The sequence below is a fragment of the Lathyrus oleraceus genome, chromosome 3 (genome assembly GCF_024323335.1).
Source record: "Lathyrus oleraceus cultivar Zhongwan6 chromosome 3, CAAS_Psat_ZW6_1.0, whole genome shotgun sequence".
NCBI lineage: Eukaryota > Viridiplantae > Streptophyta > Magnoliopsida > Fabales > Fabaceae > Lathyrus > Lathyrus oleraceus.
Window position 1 is genome coordinate 36,088,200 of NC_066581.1, and position 22,926 is coordinate 36,111,125.

At 39.5% G+C, this 22,926-nt stretch overlaps 1 non-coding gene across 1 annotated transcript; it reads left to right on the top strand.

Moving 5' to 3' along the window:
- Positions 1 to 11,577: 11,577 nt before the first annotated feature.
- On the top strand, positions 11,578 to 11,684 carry LOC127133176 (small nucleolar RNA R71). Its single transcript, XR_007807168.1, has one exon. It is a non-coding gene; the product is annotated as a small nucleolar RNA R71 (small nucleolar RNA).
- Positions 11,685 to 22,926: the final 11,242 nt, after the last annotated feature.

The window sequence follows — 22,926 nt, forward strand, 5'->3', positions numbered from 1 at the left end:
GAATCAACACTCCTTCTGTCAAACAATGGCTTGATGACTTGAAAGATGCCGTCTATGATGCTGAAGATTTGCTCAACCAAATTAGCTATGATTCCCTTTGATGCAAGATGGAGAACACGCAAGCTGCAAACAAAACTAATCAGGACATGGAAATTTGGCAGCTTCTGTGAACTATCTTGGTGGTGCCAATGACAAAAAGGAGACTATCACAGTTGTTCAAGAAATCATGGATGCTGAGATAAAGGCTGTGGGAGGTTGTGCAAAGGCAACAAGTGACTTCAAATGATCGTCGTCATACATATCTACTGCATCTGTCTCCGCTTCCGAAACTGTTGTTGGATCTCATATTGATCGCTCGACTTTATGAGTCGAATTTGGGGTACAAACTGCAAGTGCACAGTTCTATCGCGTAGTTTTAAAAGATATCGATCCCACAGGGACTTATGAATCGATATACCGTTATCTAAGGTTACTTCGTAAAGCTAAGGCGGATAATATTTTAATTGTTTGGGGGAAAAACTAAAACTAAACTAAATTCTAGATTAAATATCAATAAAGCGGATATCGGTATGTAATTCGTCGTAATTAGGGAATCAAATCTTCGTTGGTTTCTTGGTTTTAAAGTAAATCTTTTCAGTTGACTTTATTGATTAAAAGTTTTATCTCAAACTCTCGCTCTGTTGAATAAACCATGATTTTATGTTAACGTAGCTGTCACTTATAGTTAAGTCAAAAACCATTTTTTGAAAGCAATAAGGTCTGAAGAAACTCTTTTTAAGAAAACACTAACCGTTTAAACACCCTTATCTCAAACTCTCGCTCTGTTGACTTAGGTTATATAATTAAATTCGAATGCTTAACTCTCGTCCTCACATTCAATCTTTAAAAATACTTTTTGGAAAAGATTAGCATTTAATTAACTCTAAAAATTGCTCTCGCCCTGATCTAGAATTAATGTCCAATTTACACTGTCCAGTTAAAAACTCAAACTCTCGCTCTATTGCTTTTAACTTCTTTATGTCTTTTACTTTCGTACAAAAACCTTGTTATTAAACCTGTAAATTGAGACCGTAAAAGGAGTGATTTTAATTTTAAACTTTAGATAAACCAACTTAATTTTGATTCCTTCATTCCGCTTACTTTACATACCGATACCTGAATAAATTAGCCAGACATGCTAAACAGACTTAAATAAATATCATGCATAAACAGACTCATTGCAGGCAAACAGTATAAATTAATAGTAAAAACAAGCATATATAAATTCAACAAATAAATATAGAACCTGAATAATTAAATAGCAGTCTTGAACACTCCACCACAGACCGGTTGGATTTGTTCTTGAGTTCTTCAATCAGGCAGAAAAATAAAACGAAGGAATAAAAAAAACTAGATTCTAACGTAAGGTTAGATCCGGTAAAAGGTACACAATAGTTTCCGGAGTAGAAACTATTGTGCGAAAAATTAATTAAGAGCTAGAAAAGAAAATAGAATTGCAAAAGGAAAACAATATAAAAATTCTGCAAAGTAATACTATAGAAAAAATATGCCTAAGCTGCTGGAAGAAGAAAATGCGAAAACGGCAAAATCTGGAAAAAGCGTGGAAGTCCCGACGGTTTAGAAAGTAGCTATTTATATTGGTGCCTTCCGTAACGGTTTTCAAAGCGTCTTCCGTAAATATAGCCATTACTTTGAAGAAGAGTCAAGCGTGCAGATAGGTTCAACGCGTTCCTGGTGCCAAAAATGTAGGAATGGTGTGACGTTCGTCACACCATGTGTGACGTTCGTTACAGGAGTGTGCAAGGCGTGACGCTCGTCACAGCCTCTGTGACGCTCGTCACAGGCACAGCGCCTGTGTTCTTGTGCTTTGGGCTGGGCTTTGATATTTTCTTCTTTTCACTCCTTTTTGCACCTCCTTTTCTTCCTTTTTTTACTTTTGCTTCAAATAGATCACCTGAGACAAATAGAAAGGAAATACCGCGTAATATCTAATAAAATGAAGTAAATTAAAGTAAATGATAATATAATTTAATCGAATTAAGTCCTAAAATGTGATATAATTTCATGTTATCAAACTCCCCCATACTTAGATCTTTGCTTGTCCTCAAGCAAAATACTGTATAGAACTTAAAAATTTTAGCCAGATGAAATTTCAAAGCACACATCAATTCGTACTGGGTTGCAAGTAAACCTTGTTTAGAAGTAACCTGAGTTTAATCTTGACATCAACAACTACCGTCACAACCTCAGATAACCCCACCTTATGCAAACCAGTTCGAGTAATGCCATTATAGCTATCCTAGTTCCTTTACTCTTATTTCACCCGTTTTCATTCTAGCGAAATCACATTAAGCCCTTTATCTTGTCGCGCACATAGTGGAGTAACCGGTTAGTGATTCTGATCCCCTTTTTAGCTTGAAGCTCTGGTACATAAGTCGGATAACTTCGTTGTTTAGTCCATTGTGAATTGCGGGGGATCGGACCGTAGTCTGCCCTACCAAGTTCAGTACCAGATACCTACTGAACCAACTCATAATGGATCTCTCGTATTATGCTTTTGTAAGGTCTGCAACCTTTAGATTAAATGATCTGGTAAGGATCACCTAACTTAATTAGTGCATTCTCTGATATATATATATATATATATATATATATATATATATATATATATATATATATATATATATATATATATATATATATATATATATATATATATATATATATATATATATATATATATATATATATATATATATATATATATATATTTTATGTTACTTTGGGAATCATTCACTTATATTCATCGGCTCTCCACGTAGTTTGCTATTAAGATGGTGCTGACTTCTCGTATAAACTACTCGGGGTTACTATAAAACTAAAAGTTCAAGGGATTGGTATAATAGGTACTTATCCTGATCTAACATGTTGAGGTTCTTAGAGCGTTGTTATGGTAATAATTTTTGTCTTGATTTCACTCAAGTTTTATAAAATAAGCAACCTTTATACTTACTGGGTGTGTTAAATTTCTGTTATTGTGGCTCATGAAAATTTGAGGGGAATAGATAATACGAAATTTTCTCACGCTAGGGACTTAATCTTAAAATAATTTTTATTTTTATTTTTATTATTTTTTTTTATAATGGAAATAACAATGAAAAGAAAGATACATACTTGAAAAGGAAAATGGAGGATAGAAAGAACACGGTTTTCCCCCCCATACTTGAATAAAACATTGTCCTCAATGATTAAAGGAAAAGAAATGAAATACAAAAAGGAAAAGAAAAGGGAACTAAAATCAATGTGGCCTTCCGCCTCTTGTTCTTGGGCCTGGCGATCGCTGACGTAAGTCTAAGTTGTGGAACATGCTAAACAACTCAGTGAACCGCTGATCGGTTATGGTATTCCTCTCTTCCTGTTGTTGTTGCATTTGACGCATCATTTGCATCATCTCGACATTCTGTGCGTGCATACCATCAATAGCATCCATGATGTCGTCGTTGGTTGCAGGCCTTCTTCGTCGACGACGTTGTGAGGATGGGCCAGTTGCATTATCAGAAGGGTTGAGCGGAACTGATTGCTGTGCAGGAGCATGATCGCCTTGCTCCATTTCTTCAAACTCGTCTGCGGGCGGGTTTGTATGCGAAGGCTCGGTAGCTTCGGGAGCATTTAGATCATAGAGGTGGCGGTTGGGATTGGTGACATCTGTCAGGGAAATGTTGGGGAGAACAACGCTTGGGACGGCCTGGTTATTCACCATAAGGTAATATTTTCCGCCTACTCGGTTCTTGATTAGGCGGCTGGACCGACAGTAGGCTATATCCATAAATAGGGGAGGTAAAGATTCTAAAGTTTGGAGTCGGTCCCCTAGGTTTAAGCCAAGTGCTATGGTGGTTATTAATCCACCAATTACAAAAGGTTGACGGCCTCTAGCACATAAGGTGCGGATATGATGAAATAGGAAGGAGGCGGCGTTTACCTTAGCCTGCGGTTCGAAGACGCATTCGAGGAAGAAGAGTTCCTTTGCGTTGACCTTGCTGTTGTTCGGTCTTCCAAAGACGGTGTTTTGTAGGATACGGATAAAGTACCGGATGGTTGGGTTATGTATGTGGGAAACAAGGAGCTCTTCCCAGTTGTTGGCGTCTACTCCGGATATTTTCCTAAAGAGGTCAAAAGCAGCAACTGTGCTCCAGTTTAGGTTTGGAGGGATTCTGGGGTAGACTTGACCTTCTGTGGGGAATTGTAGCATGGTACTCAATTGGTTTTGGGTTAAGGAGTACTCGGTGTTGAACATACGGAAGGTTGCGGTACCGGTTAGGAATTCGTCCTCACCGGCTGGAGTGTTGTATGCGTATGAACTTAAGAATTCTAAGGTTAGGGAGGGGTAGGTGGGTTGATTATGAGTGCAAAGGAAGGTTAAGTCGGCAAGGCGGAGCATCCACTCGATACCTTGGAGTAATCCTAATTGTTGTAAACAAGTTAAATCGGGATACCTGGTAGAGACGACGCCTCGCTGTTGGAAACGCTCGAATTGCTCCCTTTGATAGTTTTCATCTTCGGTTCGGAAGATGATATTTCCGAAATTCTGGTTACCCGCCATACTGATGAATGAACTGAAAGGAGTAAATTGGAAAGAAAAGAAATGTATTTGATAGAAGAAAGTGGTTTGTGGTGAATGAAGGAAGGTTTGGTGGGTATTTATAGGAAAAAATTTTGGAAGTTGGAAAGGGGGTGGTTGAAAAGTGAATAAATGTGGGTAAATGTGAATAAATGGGGAAGGTAAAAAGTTGAAGGGGTGTAACGTTCGTCTCCAACGGCTCCTTAGCGTTCACCTAGTCTGGAGGGCGTTACGCTCGTCACAGGGGCGTGACGGTCGTAACAGGTACTTGGCATGCCGTTCGTCATAGGTTGTGTGACGCTCGTCACACAGTCTTTTTGTCAAGGCTTCAGCTAGCGTTCTTCAGAATAACTTGGTAATTTATTTTTGTTATTTTTTTGTTTTGTTTTGCTTTTGATTATTTTATTTTGCTATATAATTTTCCTGCATGTCGTTCTACCTTGCACAATGATGTATAAATATATTGTTCTTTAATAATTCATGTAAGCAGCAACAGTAGAGAGCATAATAGATATTGCATAATAAAATGAATAAATAGCTTCAATAAAATAATCATAATGTAACAATGGAGAAAAACAAAAATGCGAAAGAGAAACAAATGCGAACATAATTTGAAATGACATTAAATAAATAATCTAACTTAAGACTAAATAACTAAGAAAAATAAATTTCTATCCATCGGTACGATCTCTGGCCGGAGGAGCAAAGGAGTTAACACGGTGTAGCAACTCGTGAAACTGGTTTGTCATACTGTTCATGTATCCCAGAAATTCGTGCCTCAGGCTAGTGAACTCTTCTCTGAGGGCATCTTGTTCTGACATCAGAGCTTCCATGGAGGTGTTATAATCAGTTCCGGGCATATGATGTCTAAGGTCGGGTATTGCCGATTCTTCGGTCTGAGCGGGTTGAGGAGGAGGATCAATATCATAATATCCAGATGGTGTCTGAGGATCTGATTCAGCATAAGGAATCTGGTCATCATAAATCTCATAGTCCTCACAAATCTCATAGTCCTGGATGGATTCAGTGGATCTAGCAGGAGAGGGGGTTTCGTTCAGGTTGTAGAGCCAGTTGTTGCGGTTGTGAATACTAGTCCTGGGATCGGGCATGGTGAATAGGCAAAGAACTTGGTTATCAATAATAAGCTCAAACTCATCAGTCCCTAGGTTTGCTATAAACAAGGTGTTGAAGAGGAAGGGTATACTCATAGTAGTAATGCCACAAAAAGGGCTTAAGTCAAGCATAGGCTGACGTAATCCAATAGCATTACCTATCATAGTTATCAAACCGCCTATTCGGATTGGTGCTCGCTCGTCTTGGATAAGGTGGTTCAAATTTGCTAACATAAAAGTGGCACCGTTTACTGGACGGTTCTGAGAAGCACAAAATATGATGAAGAGTTCATCACGTGAAACTGTGGTACTGTTTGGCTTCTTCCCAAATAAGGTGTGGGTCAGGATCTTATGGAAATAACGGAAGGCCGGGTTATGTATGTTTCCAGAGAGAAACTCATGTTCCTCGGGATCGTCATTTCCAGTCAAGCTACCCCAAAAGTGTTCAAGTTCTCTATATTCAAGAAGTTCCTCTTGGCTTACTGTGAATGTGTCAAAGGATGTAGGGAAGCCTAAAAGGTTGGTAAAATTTTGAATATTAAATTGGTACTCCATGTTAAACATTCTGAACTGTATGAAACCTCTGCTTATTCCTTTTCCATGGCTGGGTAGATAGATGAGGGAACTAAGGAATTCTAGAGTCAGTCTCCGGTAAGTGACAAATTGTCTACGGATAGGAGCGGTTTCCCACCCAATCTGATTCAGCAAATACAAGACACTTTGTCTTAATCCAAGGGCAGTCATTGCCCAGTCATCAGCATATAGGCTAGGTAGCATCTCTCTCATGGCTAGTTCCTCAAACTTTTGTTTCTGAGTTGTTCCTCTGAATTTGATACCCATACGATCAATATGTCCCATCAGGTTAGTGTTAGCTAGAGAAAAGAAAAACATGAGTTTTAGTCAGGACTTGGCCAAATGCCGAAAGAAGAGAAAAGTTTTTAATGAATTAAAATAAATTAAGAATGAATACTAAACAGATAATTAAGGAGAAAATAGAAAAATAATAATAATAGAATAAGGAAATAAAATAATTTGTGGGTTGTCTCCCACTAAGCGCTTTGTTTAATGTCGCAAGCTCGACATAAAAACAATCAATTACAATCTATAGTTTCTGGAGGCATTTCGTCTAAGTGCAAGACTTGCGAATCTTCATTGTTTTCTGCATAGTGATAATGTTTTAGACGTTGCCCGTTTACGGTAAATGGTTCCATAGATTTGCCTTTAATTTCTACTGCTCCACTGGGAGAAACATTGGTAATTTGAAAAGGGCCTGACCATCTAGATCGTAGTTTTCCCGGAAATAACTTTAATCTGGAGTTAAATAAAAGGACTGTATCGCCTTGTTTGAAGATTTTCCTTGATATGCGCTTGTCATGCCATTGTTTTGTTCTTTCTTTGTAAATTCTGGCATTTTCGTAAGCGTCTCTTCTGAGTTCCTCTAATTCGCTTATATCAAGGATTCTCTTTTCACCGGTGGCTTTATAGTTTAAATTTAGATTTTTTATAGCCCAATAGGCTTTATGTTCTAATTCTACCGGGAGGTGACAGGATTTTCCATAAATTAGCTTAAATGGGGTTGTCCCTATGGGTGTTTTGTAAGCAGTTCGGTATGCCCATAAAGCTTCTGGTAATTTCAATGACCAGTCTTTCCTTGAGGTGGCGACTGTTTTTTCTAGTATCTGTTTGATTTCTCTGTTAGATACTTCCACTTGCCCACTGGTTTGAGGGTGGTAAGGTGTCGCTATTCTATGTCTTACGCCATACTTAAGTAGTAGTTTTTCGAGTACTTTGGATATGAAATGCGATCCACCATCACTGACAACTATTCTTGGGACACCAAACCTTGGGAATATTATATTCTTAAAGAGTCTAGTTACTACTCGTGTGTCGTTTGTTGGGGAAGCTATAGCTTCAATCCATTTTGATACGTAGTCAACTGCCACGAGTATGTATTTGTTACCGAAAGAGGATGGAAAAGGTCCCATGAAGTCTATTCCCCACACGTCGAAAATCTCGACTTCCAAAACGCCCTTTTGTGGCATCTCGTCACGTCTCGATATGTTTCCTGTGCGTTGACATCTGTCACATTTCTTAATAGTTGCATGTACATCTTTCCATATACTTGGCCAATAAAAACCGACTTGTAGGATTTTAGAGCAGGTCTTGGATGTACTTGCGTGTCCACCATAAGGAGCGGAGTGGCAGTGTTGGATTATACTTTCTACCTCTTCTTCGGGTATACACCGACGGAAAATACCATCGGGACCTCTTTTAAAAAGTAAGGGGTCGTCCCAGTAATATTGTTTTATATCGTAGAAGAATCGTTTCTTCTGTTGGTAGGATAAGGTAGATGGAACTATTCCGGCGGCTAAATAATTGACGAGGTCAGCGTACCACGGTGTAACAGATATAGCTAAAGTGGTTTCTACCTGTTTATCAGCGTTGTTTTCTTCTAAAGTAGCTATAAGCTTATCGTACGAGAAATCATCGTTAATTGCTGTTCTTTCCTGTTCAAGGTTCTCAAGTCTAGAGAGGTGATCTGCTACTACGTTTTCGGTTCCTTTCTTGTCTTTGATTTCCAAATTGAACTCTTGTAGTAACAGGATCCACCTTAGGAGTCTAGGTTTTGCATCTTTTTTAGTTAAGAGGTATTTGATGGCGGCGTGGTCAGTGTAGATGATTATTTTGGCTCCGACTAAGTAAGAACGAAATTTATCTAGCGCAAACACGACTGCTAGAAGTTCTTTCTCGGTTGTGGCGTAATTCATTTGTGCTTCATCTAGAGTTCTACTTGCGTAATATATAACATGAAGCTTTTTATCTTTTCGTTGTCCTAAAACAGCACCTACAGCGTAATCGCTGGCATCACACATTATTTCGAATGGTTCATTCCAATCTGGTGTCTGCATTATGGGTGCGGAGATCAGTGCTTGTTTAAGCGTATGAAATGCTTCTAAACATTTATTGTCGAATATGAGTTCAGCATCTTTCATCAATAATCCGGTCAACGGTTTAGTTATTTTAGAGAAGTCTTTAATGAATCGTCGGTAAAAACCGGCATGTCCTAAGAAGCTTCGTACTTCTCTCACAGTCTTCGGAGGTTGAAGATTTTCGATTACCTCTATTTTAGCCTTGTCTACCTCAATTCCTCTATTTGATATAATGTGTCCTAAAACAATTCCTTCTTGTACCATAAAGTGGCATTTTTCCCAATTAAGTACTAGGTTTACTTTTACACATCGCTCTAGAACTTTCTCTAGGTTTTCAAGACATTCTTCAAAGTTTTGTCCGCATACGGAAAAGTCATCCATAAATACTTCCATGATGTTTTCTAGGAAATCGGCGAATATTACCATCATGCATCTTTGGAAAGTTGCAGGGGCATTACACAGGCCAAACGGCATTCGTCTATAAGCGAAGGTAACAAAAGGGCACGTGAACGTTGTCTTTTCTTGGTCATCAGGGTGAATTGGTATTTGAAAGAAACCTGAGTAACCGTCTAGATAGCAGAAGTGTGAATGTTTTGTTAATCGTTCTAACATCTGGTCAATGAATGGTAAGGGGAAATGGTCTTTTCGGGTTGCTTTGTTTAGTTTCCTATAGTCAATGCACATTCTCCATCCCGATTCGATTCGTTTGGTTATAGTTTCTCCTTTTTCATTTTCAATGACTGTTATACCTCCTTTCTTTGGTACTACGTGTACAGGACTAACCCATTTGCTATCAGATATAGGATATATGATACCTGCCTCTAATAACTTGGTTATTTCCTTCTTCACTACCTCACTTAGGATCGGGTTTAGTCTTCTCTGGTGTTCCCTAGAAGTTTTACAATCTTCTTCTAACATGATGCGATGCATACAAATAGAAGGACTTATTCCTTTAAGATCGGTGATGTTGTAACCTAGTGCGGTCGGATACTTTCTTAAGATATGCAGGAGTTTTTCTGTTTCGAGTCTTCCTAGGTCAGCATTAACTATCACTGGTCGTTCAAGCTCTAAGTCTAGGAATTCATATCTCAGATTCTTGGGAAGTGTTTTCAGGTCTAAGGTTGGTTTCTTAAGGCATTGCGTAGGGTCCGGTGTTATTGCTAAACATTGGTTAAGTTTGTCTTCTACAAGGTGGTCAGATGATTTGTCTTTTTCTAACTCCGTTTCTTTTATGCATTCATCGATGATATCCATGAAGTAACATGTATCTTCTATTGCAGGTGCTTTCAAAAATTGGGAAAGAATGAACTCAATTTTCTCTTCTCCTACTTCGAAAGTGAGTCGTCCTCGCTTTACGTCTATGATTGCACCGGCGGTTGCTAAGAACGGTCTTCCCAGTATAATGGGTGTAACTTCATCTTCTCTAATATCCATAATTATAAAATCAGTTGGAATGTAGAATTGACCTATGCGCACTGGAACGTTTTCAAGAATTCCTACAGGGTATCTAACAGAATGATCTGCTAGTTGCACAGACATTTTGGTTGGTCTTAATTCTCCCATTTCAAGTCTCTTGCATATGGATAAAGGCATAACACTAATACCGGCTCCTAAATCGCATAAGGCTTTGTCAATGACAAATTTTCCTATGTGACAGGGTATAGAGAAACTACCCGGATCCTTGAGTTTAGGAGGCATGTTCTGGATTATAGCGCTACATTCGGCAGGGAGTGTAACGGTTTCGCTATCTTCAAGTTTCCTTTTATTAGAAAGAATTTCTTTTAAAAACTTGGCATATGAGGGCATTTGCGTAATAGCTTCCGTAAACGGAATAGTGACGTTTAATTGTTTTAGTAGGTCAACAAATTTTTTAAATTGGCCCGCATCTTTGGTTTTAACAAGCCTTTGAGGGTAAGGGATCGGTGGTTTATAAGGTGGAGGAGGTACATAAGGTTCCTTCTTTTCTACGGTTTCCTTATTACTCTCTGCCTTTTCCTTAGGTTCACTTTCTTCAGTTGACCTTTCAGAGTTTTGGTTTCCTATCCTTGGGTCAGATGGTCCTTCCACTTCCGTTCCACTTCTTAGTATAATTGCATGAGCGTGGCTCCTTGGGTTAGGTTGGGGTTGGCCAGGAAATGTACCAGTTGGGGCAGCAGTAGGCGCTTGTTGTTGAGCTACTTGTGATATTTGCGTTTCCAGCATTTTGTTATGAGTAGCCAGGGCATCTACTTTACTTGCTAGTTGTTTTATTTGTTCGCCAGTGTGTACATTCTAGTTTAAGAAATCTTTATTGGTTTGCTGTTGAGAAGCTATAAAGTTTTCCATCATGATTTCCAAGTTGGATTTCCTAGGGGCGTTATTGTTAGATGGAGATGGGGTCGGCTTCTGATATCCCGGAGGTATAGCTGGGGCTTGATTTGGAGATTGTCCAGGTGCGTATAAAGCATTATTACTCTTATATGAAAAATTGGGATGATTCTTCCAATTTGAGTTATAGGTATGCGAATAGGGGCTTCCTTGAGCATAGTTTACTTGCTCCGCTTGGATTCCTGTTAGGAGTTGACAATCTGCAGGGGTGTGACCTTGAATTCCACAGACTTCGCAATTCTGAGTTATGGCGACTACGGTGGCTGGAGGTGATACATTTAAACTTTCAATTTTCTGGACCAGAGCATCCACTTTTGCGTTAACATGATCAAGGTTACTTATCTCGTACATGCCAGTTTTCGTTTGAGGTTTCTCCACCATTGTTCGTTCGGTTCCCCACTGATAGTGGTTTTGAGCCATGCTTTCGATAAGTTGGTAGGCGTCAGCATAAGGTTTGTTCATTAGCGCACCACCTGCAGCGGCATCTATTGTTAACCTTGTGTTGTACAGGAGACCATTATAGAATGTATGAATTACTAACCAGTCTTCTAAACCATGGTGTGGACAAAGTCTCATCATGTCTTTGTATCTTTCCCATGCTTCGAAAAGAGATTCGTTATCTTTCTGTTTAAATCCATTTATTTGGGCTCTTAACATAGCTGTTTTGCTTGGCGGAAAATATCGAGCAAGAAAAACTTTCTTCAACTCGTTCCATGTGGTGACTGAGTTGGAAGGAAGAGATTGAAGCCATCTTCTAGCGCTATCTCTTAGTGAGAAAGGAAAAAGACGAAGTCGAATTGCCTCTGAAGTGACACCATTAGCTTTAACAGTATCAGCATATTGGACAAATACGGATAAATGAAGGTTAGGATCCTCGGTAGGATTCCCAGAGAATTGGTTCTGTTGCACTGCCTGTAACAGTGAAGGTTTGAGTTCAAAGTTATTTGCTTCGATTGCGGGTGGAGCAATACTTGAATGCGGTTCATCTTGCGATGGAGCGGCGTAATCTCTAAGAGCACGAGCTGGTTCTGCCATCTCGGGTATCGAAGGGAAAATATTTTTGAAATCAGGTAGTTCTACAGGAGGGAGATTGTTTGCAGCACGATATTCCCGAATTCGTCGTAAGACTCGGAGATATAGTTCGATATCGTTGATTCGTAAGTAATACGGTTCGCCTTGTGAGCGAGTGCGTGGCATACAAATCAACGAAAGAAGGAAAAAAGAAAGAAAAGCCTTAGTCTCTACAGCGTAACAGGAGAGTTACGATATCGATTAAATAAAAGTCCCCGGCAACAGCGCCAAAAACTTGATCGCTCGACTTTATGAGTCGAATTTGGGGTACAAATTTGCAAGTGCACAGTTCTATCGCGTAGTTTTAAAAGATATCGATCCCACAGGGACTTATGAATCGATATACCGTTATCTAAGGTTACTTCGTAAAGCTAAGGCGGATAATATTTTAATTGTTTGGGGGAAAAACTAAAACTAAACTAAATTCTAGATTAAATATCAATAAAGCGGATATCGGTATGTAATTCGTCGTAATTAGGGAATCAAATCTTCGTTGGTTTCTTGGTTTTAAAGTAAATCTTTTCAGTTGACTTTATTGATTAAAAGTTTTATCTCAAACTCTCGCTTTGTTGAATAAACCATGATTTTATGTTAACGTAGCTGTCACTTATAGTTAAGTCAAAAACCATTTTTTGAAAGCAATAAGGTCTGAAGAAACTCTTTTTAAGAAAACACTAACCGTTTAAACACCCTTATCTCAAACTCTCGCTCTGTTGACTTAGGTTATATAATTAAATTCGAATGCTTAACTCTCGTCCTCACATTCAATCTTTAAAAATACTTTTTGGAAAAGATTAGCATTTAATTAACTCTAAAAATTGCTCTCGACCTGATCTAAAATTAATGTCCAATTTACACTGTCCAGTTAAAAACTCAAACTCTCGCTCTATTGCTTTTAACTTCTTTATGTCTTTTACTTTCGTACAAAAACCTTGTTATTAAACCTGTAAATTGAGACCGTAAAAAGAGTGATTTTAATTTTAAACTTTAGATAAACCAACTTAATTTTGATTCCTTCATTCCGCTTACTTTACATACCGATACCTGAATAAATTAGCCAGACATGCTAAACAGACTTAAATAAATATCATGCATAAACAGACTCATTGCAGGCAAACAGTATAAATTAATAGTAAAAACAAGCATATATAAATTCAACAAATAAATATAGAACCTGAATAATTAAATAGCAGTCTTGAACACTCCACCACAGACCGGTTGGATTTGTTCTTGAGTTCTTCAATCAGGCAGAAAAATAAAACGAAGGAATAAAAAGAACTAGATTCTAACGTAAGGTTAGATCCGGTAAAAGGTACACAATAGTTTCCGGTGTAGAAACTATTGTGCGAAAAATTAATTAAGAGCTAGAAAAGAAAATAGAATTGCAAAAGGAAAACAATATAAAAATTCTGCAAAGTAATACTATAGAAAAAATATGCCTAAGCTGCTGGAAGAAGAAAATGCGAAAACGGCAAAATCTGGAAAAAGCGTGGAAGTCCCGACGGTTTAGAAAGTAGCTATTTATATTGGTGCCTTCCGTAACGGTTTTCAAAGCGTCTTCCGTTAATATAGCCATTACTTTGAAGAAGAGTCAAGCGTGCAGATAGGTTCAACGCGTTCCTGGTGCCAAAAATGTAGGAATGGTGTGACGTTCGTCACACCATGTGTGGCGTTCGTTACAGGAGTGTGCAAGGCATGACGCTCGTCACAGCCTCTGTGACGCTCGTCACAGGCACAGCGCCTGTGTTCTTGTGCTTTGGGCTGGGCTTTGATATTTGCTTCTTTTCACTCCTTTTTGCACCTCCTTTTCTTCCTTTTTTTACTTTTGCTTCAAATAGATCACCTGAGACAAATAGAAAGGAAATACCGCGTAATATCTAATAAAATGAAGTAAATTAAAGTAAATGATAATATAATTTAATCGAATTAAGTCCTAAAATGTGATATAATTTCATGTTATCACATATTCAAGCTGCGGTGACGATGAAAACAACAAATGATGCGTTTTTCTACAGATGTGATGCCTTCAATTCTTGGATAAAGTGGAAGGCTGGAAGTGAGTCTTTTGTAATTGTCAATGCATCTCAGGAATTGTCATACTTGGAAACAAGTGCTAAATAGTCAGGTTCATCCATCAGATGATGGTTTTCCCTATTCTTGGACTTACACACATGCTTCTAATATTGGTCAAGCTTTAATCCATGCCATACTTTCTAAGGAATATCACCGATTCAGTAATGGTCCTGTTGTCTTAAAAGCTTCTTTACGTATTGCGGCATATCTACCCTTTATCGTAAGCCAGGCAGGTGATGGAAACCACTTTGGTGGTTACTAGTTTGACTTGGCTCAAGCCGAAAATAATAAGCAGATGTTCAGATGTGCATTACGACAAAGTCCTTCTTCATCGTTAGCTAATGATTGCATCACAGCACTTGCTGAGGGGATTGGTTCTGGTTTCTACAGACATTTTCTTGGTCTTCTTTGGAAAGACGATTATCCCACTGATTTCTCAGAAGTTGAATCTAATGTCGATTCAGAATGGGATTCTTTTTGTCGTGTAATTATGAAAATCGGCAGAAAATCTAACATTGTATCTCAAAAGAGTCTGGTTTGGTACCACAATGCGCTTGGAACTTCCTTTTCAGCAGCCAATTTCACAATAATTTCTGTAAAGTAAACACGTTGCTTGGAAAATCCTGTGCTGTGCCACTTGATCAGATGGAGTCAAGTGCTTCTACATCATCTATAGATGGTACACAAAGTTCTGAAAAGCCATTTTATATCGAACTGTTAATAAAATGTCTTGAATCTCTTCATGCACTCTATGAGAGCTTGAAACTAGATAATCTTCGCAAAAAGGACGTAGAGCATCTAACAATCCTCTCATGCAACATTGCCAATTTTCTCGGCGAGGATAATTACTTGGACCATTATATCCGTGATTTCCCCCCTCTCCTGTAAAAAGTTTCTGAAATCTGGTACAACCATTTCCCCTAAAATTCCTCCAAGATTATTCAGATGGCTTGAGAACTGCTTGCAACATGGATGTAGTTCTGCTAATATTAGTGATCTTCCATCTCCACTCTGCAAAGATGGATTCCATGTGGCTTAGTTTGGCACGGAAAATAGTTTGCTTTTACAGTATACCATCAGGCGCTGATTTGCTAGGAGAGAAGCTTTCATCTGATATTTACTGTAACATTACCACGGGGTCACATTCTTCAAAGGAGGAACTTACTGTTTTAGCAATGGTTGGTGAAAGGTTTGGACTTCAACAATTTGACTCCCTACCTTATGGTGTATCTCTTCCACTTCGACATGCATTAGATAAATGTCGAGATTCTTCTCCCAATGACTGGCCAATTGCTGCTTATGTCCTTCTTGGTCGGCAAGATTTGGCGATGTCAACTTTGGCACGTAAATGCAAGTATAAGGAAAGTGAAACACCGACCAATGTGAATGTAATCTCTCTGTCCACACCTTATATGCTAAATCTGTACCCAGTGACAATATCTTCTACTATTTCCGATGCAATTGGATTGGAGGGAGCTAAACTTGAGGACACAGATTCAGTTGATGGGTCTTTCTTAGATGGTATGGAGCATATTTTCAACTCTAGCAACACAGTTGCATTATGGTCGTGATCTGAGGTTGAATGAGGTTAGACACCTTTTGTGCTCTTCAAGACCTGTCGCAATTCAAACAACCGTTAACCACAGACTTGTCTAGACTGGTAACTGGACTTGCAAAACCATCAGTAGATATTTTGTGGTTCACATGAAGAAACAGGCTACTCTTGCAAGGTTGAGTGTTGTTAAGAGAAGCCTCAAACTTGCAGGAAAATTCACTGCAGTAAAATCACAACAACTTGGTAAGATGGTAAAAATTCACAAGCAACAAAAGGGAATCAAAATATTTCCAGGAGAAGGTACAAGGTACAAGTTACCTTTTTCAGAGCAAGCACCAAAATGGGATAGACAACAGAGCAGCACAAGAAAGCACTTCCAATTCCAATACTCTTTTGATCTCATCCAAACCCTAGCAATGGGATTATAAAAGGGGCGGATACTGTTCACAGAGGAGGAGAAGAGGAGCGGCTACCATTCAAAAAAGAAAAAGAGAGGATTCAAGAAAACTGTTCACACAGAAAAATAACCCTCCATACTCCACGCTTCAGCTGTAAAAACCACAAATCCCTTAAACTCTCCGCCGTCTCCCTTGTTACAACCAGAAAGGCTACAATTGGAACCGTCGCATCACGACTCGACATTTTTCCGGCAACAATAACAACCTTCGAGCTTAATCTATTCTTCATTTTTCGAGCGTCAAACCTTGGCTATTGGGGTGAGGGCATCCTCGCCTAAGTCTCCACTGTAGTCACCCAAATCCGATCTCTTTTGCATAGGTAATGGTTTGGTTACGTGTTTTTGTTTGTTTTTGAATATGCTTGTTGAGTTTCTTTACACTTGATGATTGTGTCACTTTAAGATATGTTTGGATTTCTGTTTGAAAGGCTTTGTGATTTCGGTTTTGTGCCGGAGAAACATGTTTCGTGGGATTTGCCGTTGTTTTAACATCACCATGAAGCAATCGTTTCCTACTGGATAGCCTGTTGTTCCTCTGTTTAGCTTTTTTTTCACTTATGCATCTTTTTTCCCTTTTATTATTTTTCCTTGCTGATATCGTCATCAGTGGACCAGTGGTGGAGTTGGCCAGAGTGTTGGTTTGGTAGGCCCTTAGTCCTGGGTTCGACACCCATGTGTGTTATTTTGGTTTTTCAACATTCCATTTTCTCAGTTTTGTTTTTTTAATTCTCATGTTTATGTTTTATTATGATTTCTCCTACACTCATAGTTTCATTATCACTTAATAACACAAATTTGGTTTCCTTTAATTTCATCATCCATTCGAAACCGCTTTAAAAATAAATAATTTCAAATCTCTATACTTTGATTATTTTAATTTATTATTCAAATCGTTTTCTAAATAAAACATGAAGAAAAAGATTATCCTGGAGGGAATATCCAGTTATAATCCCGAATATTAGGCTCAAGCTGTAAGAGCTTGCAAGCCATAAATATTCGTCTTCCCTTCCCCAAACCTAATATTCAAACCATTTTCTAAATAAAACGCGAAGAAAAAGATTATCCTGGAGGGAATATCCAGTTATAATCCCGAATATTAGGCTCAAGTTGTAAGAGCTTGTAAGCCATAAATATTCGTCTTCTCTCCCAAATAGTTATGAATATCTAAACCATTTTCTTAATAAAGTTGGAAGAAAAAGATTACCTAGATGGAATGTCCAGTCGTAATCCCGAATATTAGGCTCAAACTGTAAGAGCTTGCAAGCCGTAAATATTCGTCTTCTCTTTAACACTCCAAATATTCAAATCTTTTTCTTAATAAAGTTGGAAGAAAAAGATTACCTGGAGGGAATATCCAGTCGTAATCCCGAATATTAGGCTCAAGCTGTAAGAGCTTGCAAGCCATAAATATTCGTCTTCCCTCCAAAACATTCGTAAATATTCGGATCATTTTCTTAGCAATATTGGAAAGAAACAGACTGCCTGGGTGGAATGTCCAAACGTAGTCCCGAGTATTAGACCCAAGCTGTAAGAGCTTGTAAGTCACAAGTACTCGTCTTTCAAACTTCAAAATACCTAATTCCTACCGTAATACTTTTTCAATAAAGATGGAAATGGAACATGCTGTATGTCGTGCACTCCTGAGACTAGGATTCGAGATGTATATCTCGCTCATCCAAGTTCTCGCCATTATTTAAAACACCTCAAACCAATCAATTCTTTTTCTCGCCGCCGTGCGATTGACTCTTAAACCTTTTCTCAAAACGAAAGGTACTTTGTTTCAAAACAATGCAAGGCGATGTTTTTCCACCTGTTTTGGGTAGTCCAACAATGTTTTCGTCGATTTGACACAAAGCAGCTTTCGCTAAAATCGACCAACAAACAAACATTTTTCTACCCAGAACTACGTAAGCCTTGACTTCTCTATTGAGATACGTAGGAGCAGGATTTGTAAATCTTGCCAGGCCCACTAATAAAAAACTTAGGTTTAGTCCTTCGTCAAAAATCCAAAAACATTCTCTTCTCATCCTTTCTTTCTTTCCCACCTAATAATTTGAAAAGCCTAATATTTCAACTAACACTAACGCACACAACTAACCTAATGGTTCCCGTTGAGTACAACGGACATGAGGGGTGCTAATACCTTCCCCTTGCGTAATCGACTCCCGAACCCTGATATTGGTTGCGATGACCATATCTTATCCTTTCTTTTAGAGGTTTTATCGATATTTCCCCTTTCCTTTTTAGGAATAAATAAAGTTCGGTGGCGACTCTGTTCAGTCCATCATTGCGAGCGTGCGATTGCGCTTCGCTTTAAAGTCGTATCCCCATTTTTCGAGGTGCGACAGATGGCGACTCTGCTGGGGACTACATCCCTAAGTGAGTCTAGCCTAGTTAGGTCGTTCGTGTGCCTTTGTTTGTTTACCTATGTGGCTTTTCTTTATTGTTTTTACTATCTTTATTGTCATATTGATATGAATCTGTTGTATTGGTTCGATTATGGTTTGGTACTTGGATATTCTGATTGCAAACCTTGAGGGAAAGACTTTTTACCCGAGTCTCGAGTAAAAACATAAGATAGGACGAGGTTGAGTAGTGCGGGTCCGCGAGATGTATTTCTCGTTGGGTCGGTACGAGAACCTTACTTAGAGTAGATTCTTGAGAGGATGTTGTCGCTCGGCAAGTAAGTTGCCGTAAGCTTCAATATTTTCTTTAGGATCCATGACTCTGAGAACCATTTGTAGAACCTTAGTTCCTTGCCCAACTAGGAAAGATGGTTGCGTAGTGTGGGTCTGCGAGATGTATTTCTCGTTGGATCGATGCGAGAACCTCACTTAGAGTAGATTCTTTAGATGAAGTTGATGCCCGGCAAGTAAGTTGCCGCAGGTAGCAAACAGTCTAATGGATCCATGACTCTAGGAACTTTTTAAAAAAAAAACTTAGACCATACCTGGTGAGAACCATGTTCTATACAAAGCAATCAGACTTATCCATGCCTTAAGCCTATTGAACCTATACAAAAAAAATGCATTACATTCATACATTGCATCGACATCATAAAAAAGCAAGCTCTTAGTTGTCTCTTATTTGTTTCAGGAATTGAGAACTTGAAAATGACAACTTCAATAAGACACACTTTCACGCTTAAGTACAAGGAACCTAAGTTGGACAGTCTGAAGGGTTTGATCTCTGATTTGTCTCTCAGCAGACGTGATGAGTTCGGAAAAAACTATGGGAAAATTTTGAGCCTTCTAAATAAGAAAGTTGACTATGGAATTATCGGCTCTTTGGCACAATATTATGATCCACCTCTGCGTTGTTTCACATTCGCTGATTTCCAGCTAGCTCCTACTTTGGAAGAAGTTGAGAGGATCGTGGGTCTCAAGTTGAAAGATTTTAATCCGTTTCCAAAGCTCGAAGAAGATATGGGCCCAAAGAAGATAGCTTTGGCCCTAAGTATCAATGTCCCGACTGTTCGAGACAATTGGGTTGAAAAGAGGGGTGGAACTTTGTTGTGTTGTGCTCCTTTGCTTTACACTTGGTTCATGCAACACATGCCCGAAGAAGGTCTTTTTGTGGCAAAAGAACTTAAGTCTCCTCAAAAATTAGCTTCTCTCACCGCAAGTTCCATCAGATGGTATATCCGAGAGTGGGAAACCCCAGACATTATAGTCAGTTGTGGGGAATTTCCTAATGTACCGTTGTTGGGCACCAAGGGTTGCATCAACTATAACCTTATGTTATCTCGATTACAACACGGTTACTCCATGGATGGTCCTCCTGACGCAAAGGACTTACAGCCATTTGTGCTCTCTGACATCCAAGCAAGCAATCCTGATGTAAGAGCAGTACGAAAGGCTTGGTTAAAGGTTGTAAGAAAGGGTAAAGAGTTTGGAAAAAGAAACATTCTCGCCAAAGAACCTTACACTCAATGGGTGAAAGAAAGAGTTAAGGAAATCCAGTTGCCATTTATCTTAAAGGTTCTAGCTTTTCCTAAAACTCCTGAGCCCAAGCCCATACTCCCTGAGGACATGGAGAAACTCACTACTAAGGTTAAGGAGCTCGAATTGGAGAATACTGAATTACGGATTCAGATGAACCGAGTTATCTTGGAAAATCAGAATTTGAAAGAGGAACGTAAGGGAAAAGCCCAGGAACTTGAGGATAGTAACAAGAGAGCTAGGCTATTGGAAGACCAGAAAGATGATCTTGATCATATCCTATTGGGTTCCACATCAGTGATCCGAACCAGGAAGGAAGAGCTCAAGAAAGCTGAGTATAGGATCTGTGAGTTAGGGAGCATGTTGGATAAATCTCTTATGGATAAAAAAGAAATTAAGCTCGACTTTGAGGCACAGATCCGTGACTTGAGAGACGCTCTGAAGAAAGGCGAGGAAAAGTTGTCTCGCGAGATACTCCAAAAGGAAGAAGCTGAAAGAAACTGTCACCATCTCAGATACCAGTTGGAAGAAGCTACTAGGAGGTTTGCAGTTCTGGAGAGCCAAGAAGGTGATGCAGCCTACTTACTCCTAAAGAATGATTGTGTGTACTGGAAAAGGTTGTATAGAGAGGCTAGAGCAACCTTAGATGAAGATCAAAAGGTCATCCAGAAACTCCAAGAGCTCTATGTTGAATGGAATGGCAAGTTCCGCAACTTAGCTAGGTTTGTTAACCTAAATATGTTGGAACTCCCAGAAAAACTCCAGGAAGCGGATTGGTGTATGTGTCCAGAAAACACACCTCCTCAAGTTTTCAATTTCGTCAAGTTTATCAAGAAAATGATGAATGAGCTCACCACAGATCTGGCTACGATCATAAGAGCTGAGACAGAACTTAAGTTTACTTGTACTTGAATTTGAATTGTTGGTGTTTAAATCTTTTTGTATTCGAATCATGTGTACTTGAAGTTAAATCCTTTTGTATTTGAATTTGATTTTGATTAATGGAAGTTGTCATTTTGGGTCTCAATTATTACATGTCGTTCTTTTATTCTAACATTGCTGGAATAAATAATAAAGTTAACTAAGAGTTTTGCAAACAAATGCATCCATACATGCATTCATACATTTTCAAAAACAAAAGAGTCTCACTCCGCCTTTTCTTCCACTAGTTTCACACTGAATTTTCAACACCAGTATAATACTCGCGCCAGAGCAAGACAAAGAATGGCTGAACAAGAACAAGAGAGCGCCCGAGTTAGAGCTGAACTAGACGAAATCAAAGGAGGCATGTCCCAGATGCGAGAGATGTTGCAAGCTTTAACCTTCAGGTTTGAGGTTCCACAAGTGACCGTGATTTCAGAGACCACGGGCCCAGTAGTGGAAGTCCCACCTCAGAGGATGTTACCCTCAACCCTTCCTCCATATGGGCTACCTTATGACTTCGTCCCCCGAGTGGAGGTGGTGCACGAAATGGGGCAATCGGTCCAACAAGCCGTGCCATTACCAGTTTACACCGACGCACGTCCAGTCATCCATACTGTGGTTCCACCAGCCGCCTATGCTAGGCATATTCCTCATTATGAAGATCAAAACCACATGTATCCGACTGTTGACTCAATAGTTGCTGGTGACGAAGTAAGGTTTGAGGATTTCAGAGAGGTAAAGGAGAACATGCAGCTCCTTGAGAAGAAATTCCGAGATCTAGAAGGAGACCACGTCTTTGGATCTGCTGCCAAAGAAATGTGCCTGGTGTCCGGGTTGGTGATTCCAGCCAAATTCAAAACTCTAGACTTCGACAAATACAAGGGGCATACTTGTCCAAAGAGCCATCTCATCATGTATTACCGCAAAATGGCTGCACACGTGGACGACAAGCTGATGATCCACTGCTTTCAGGACAGCTTAAGTGGGGCTCCTTCCAAATGGTATCTAAGTCTGGATCAGAATAGGATCAGGTGTTTCCAGGACCTGTCAGACGCGTTCATAAAACATTACAAATATAATATGGATATGGCGCCTGACAGAAGACAGTTGCAGAGCATGTTCCAACATGACAAGGAGTCCTTCAAGTAGTATGCTCAAAGATGGAGGGAACTGGCTTCTCAGGTTGAACCACCTCTTGCTGAGAAAGAATTGGCCGAACTGTTTATCGACACTGTCCAGCCTCAATTCTATGAGAAGATGGTTGGAAGTGCTTCCTTGGGATTCTCGGAGCTTGTGGCTATAGGAGCTCGCGTGGAATATGGTGTAAGGAATGGCAAACTGGCGGCTGTAGCTGGAACTTCAAATGTTAATCCAAAGAAGTTTTCTGGAGGGTTTTCCAGGAAGAAAGAGGGGGAAACAAATGTCGTGACTGCTGGTCAAGGAAGAGTTCCTCCAAGAAAGAGACCACAACAATACTCACCTCAGCAATATGTTCAACAACCAATTCCCTATCAACAACCCATGTATCCCGTCCAGTATGCTCCGCAACCATACGTAGCTGCTGTGACGCCTGCGTTCAATCAACAGCCTGCTCAGGCTTATCAAGCGCCTCCAGTCTATCGACCAGCTCCAGTTCAACAATGTGTTGCGGCTCCTCCAGCTTATCAACAAGCACCAGCAGCTCCTGTTTATCAACAACCGAGAGCTCAAGCGCCAAGGCAAAATGCTCAGAACCAGAATAGGAGGCAAGGGGAGAGGGCGACCTTCAATCCAATCCCAATGTCGTACACTGAGCTTTATCCCTTCTTGTTTCAAAAGGGTTTGGTGGTTCCCAGACCTATGGGACCTCCACCTGATCGTCTTCCTCCATGGTACAAC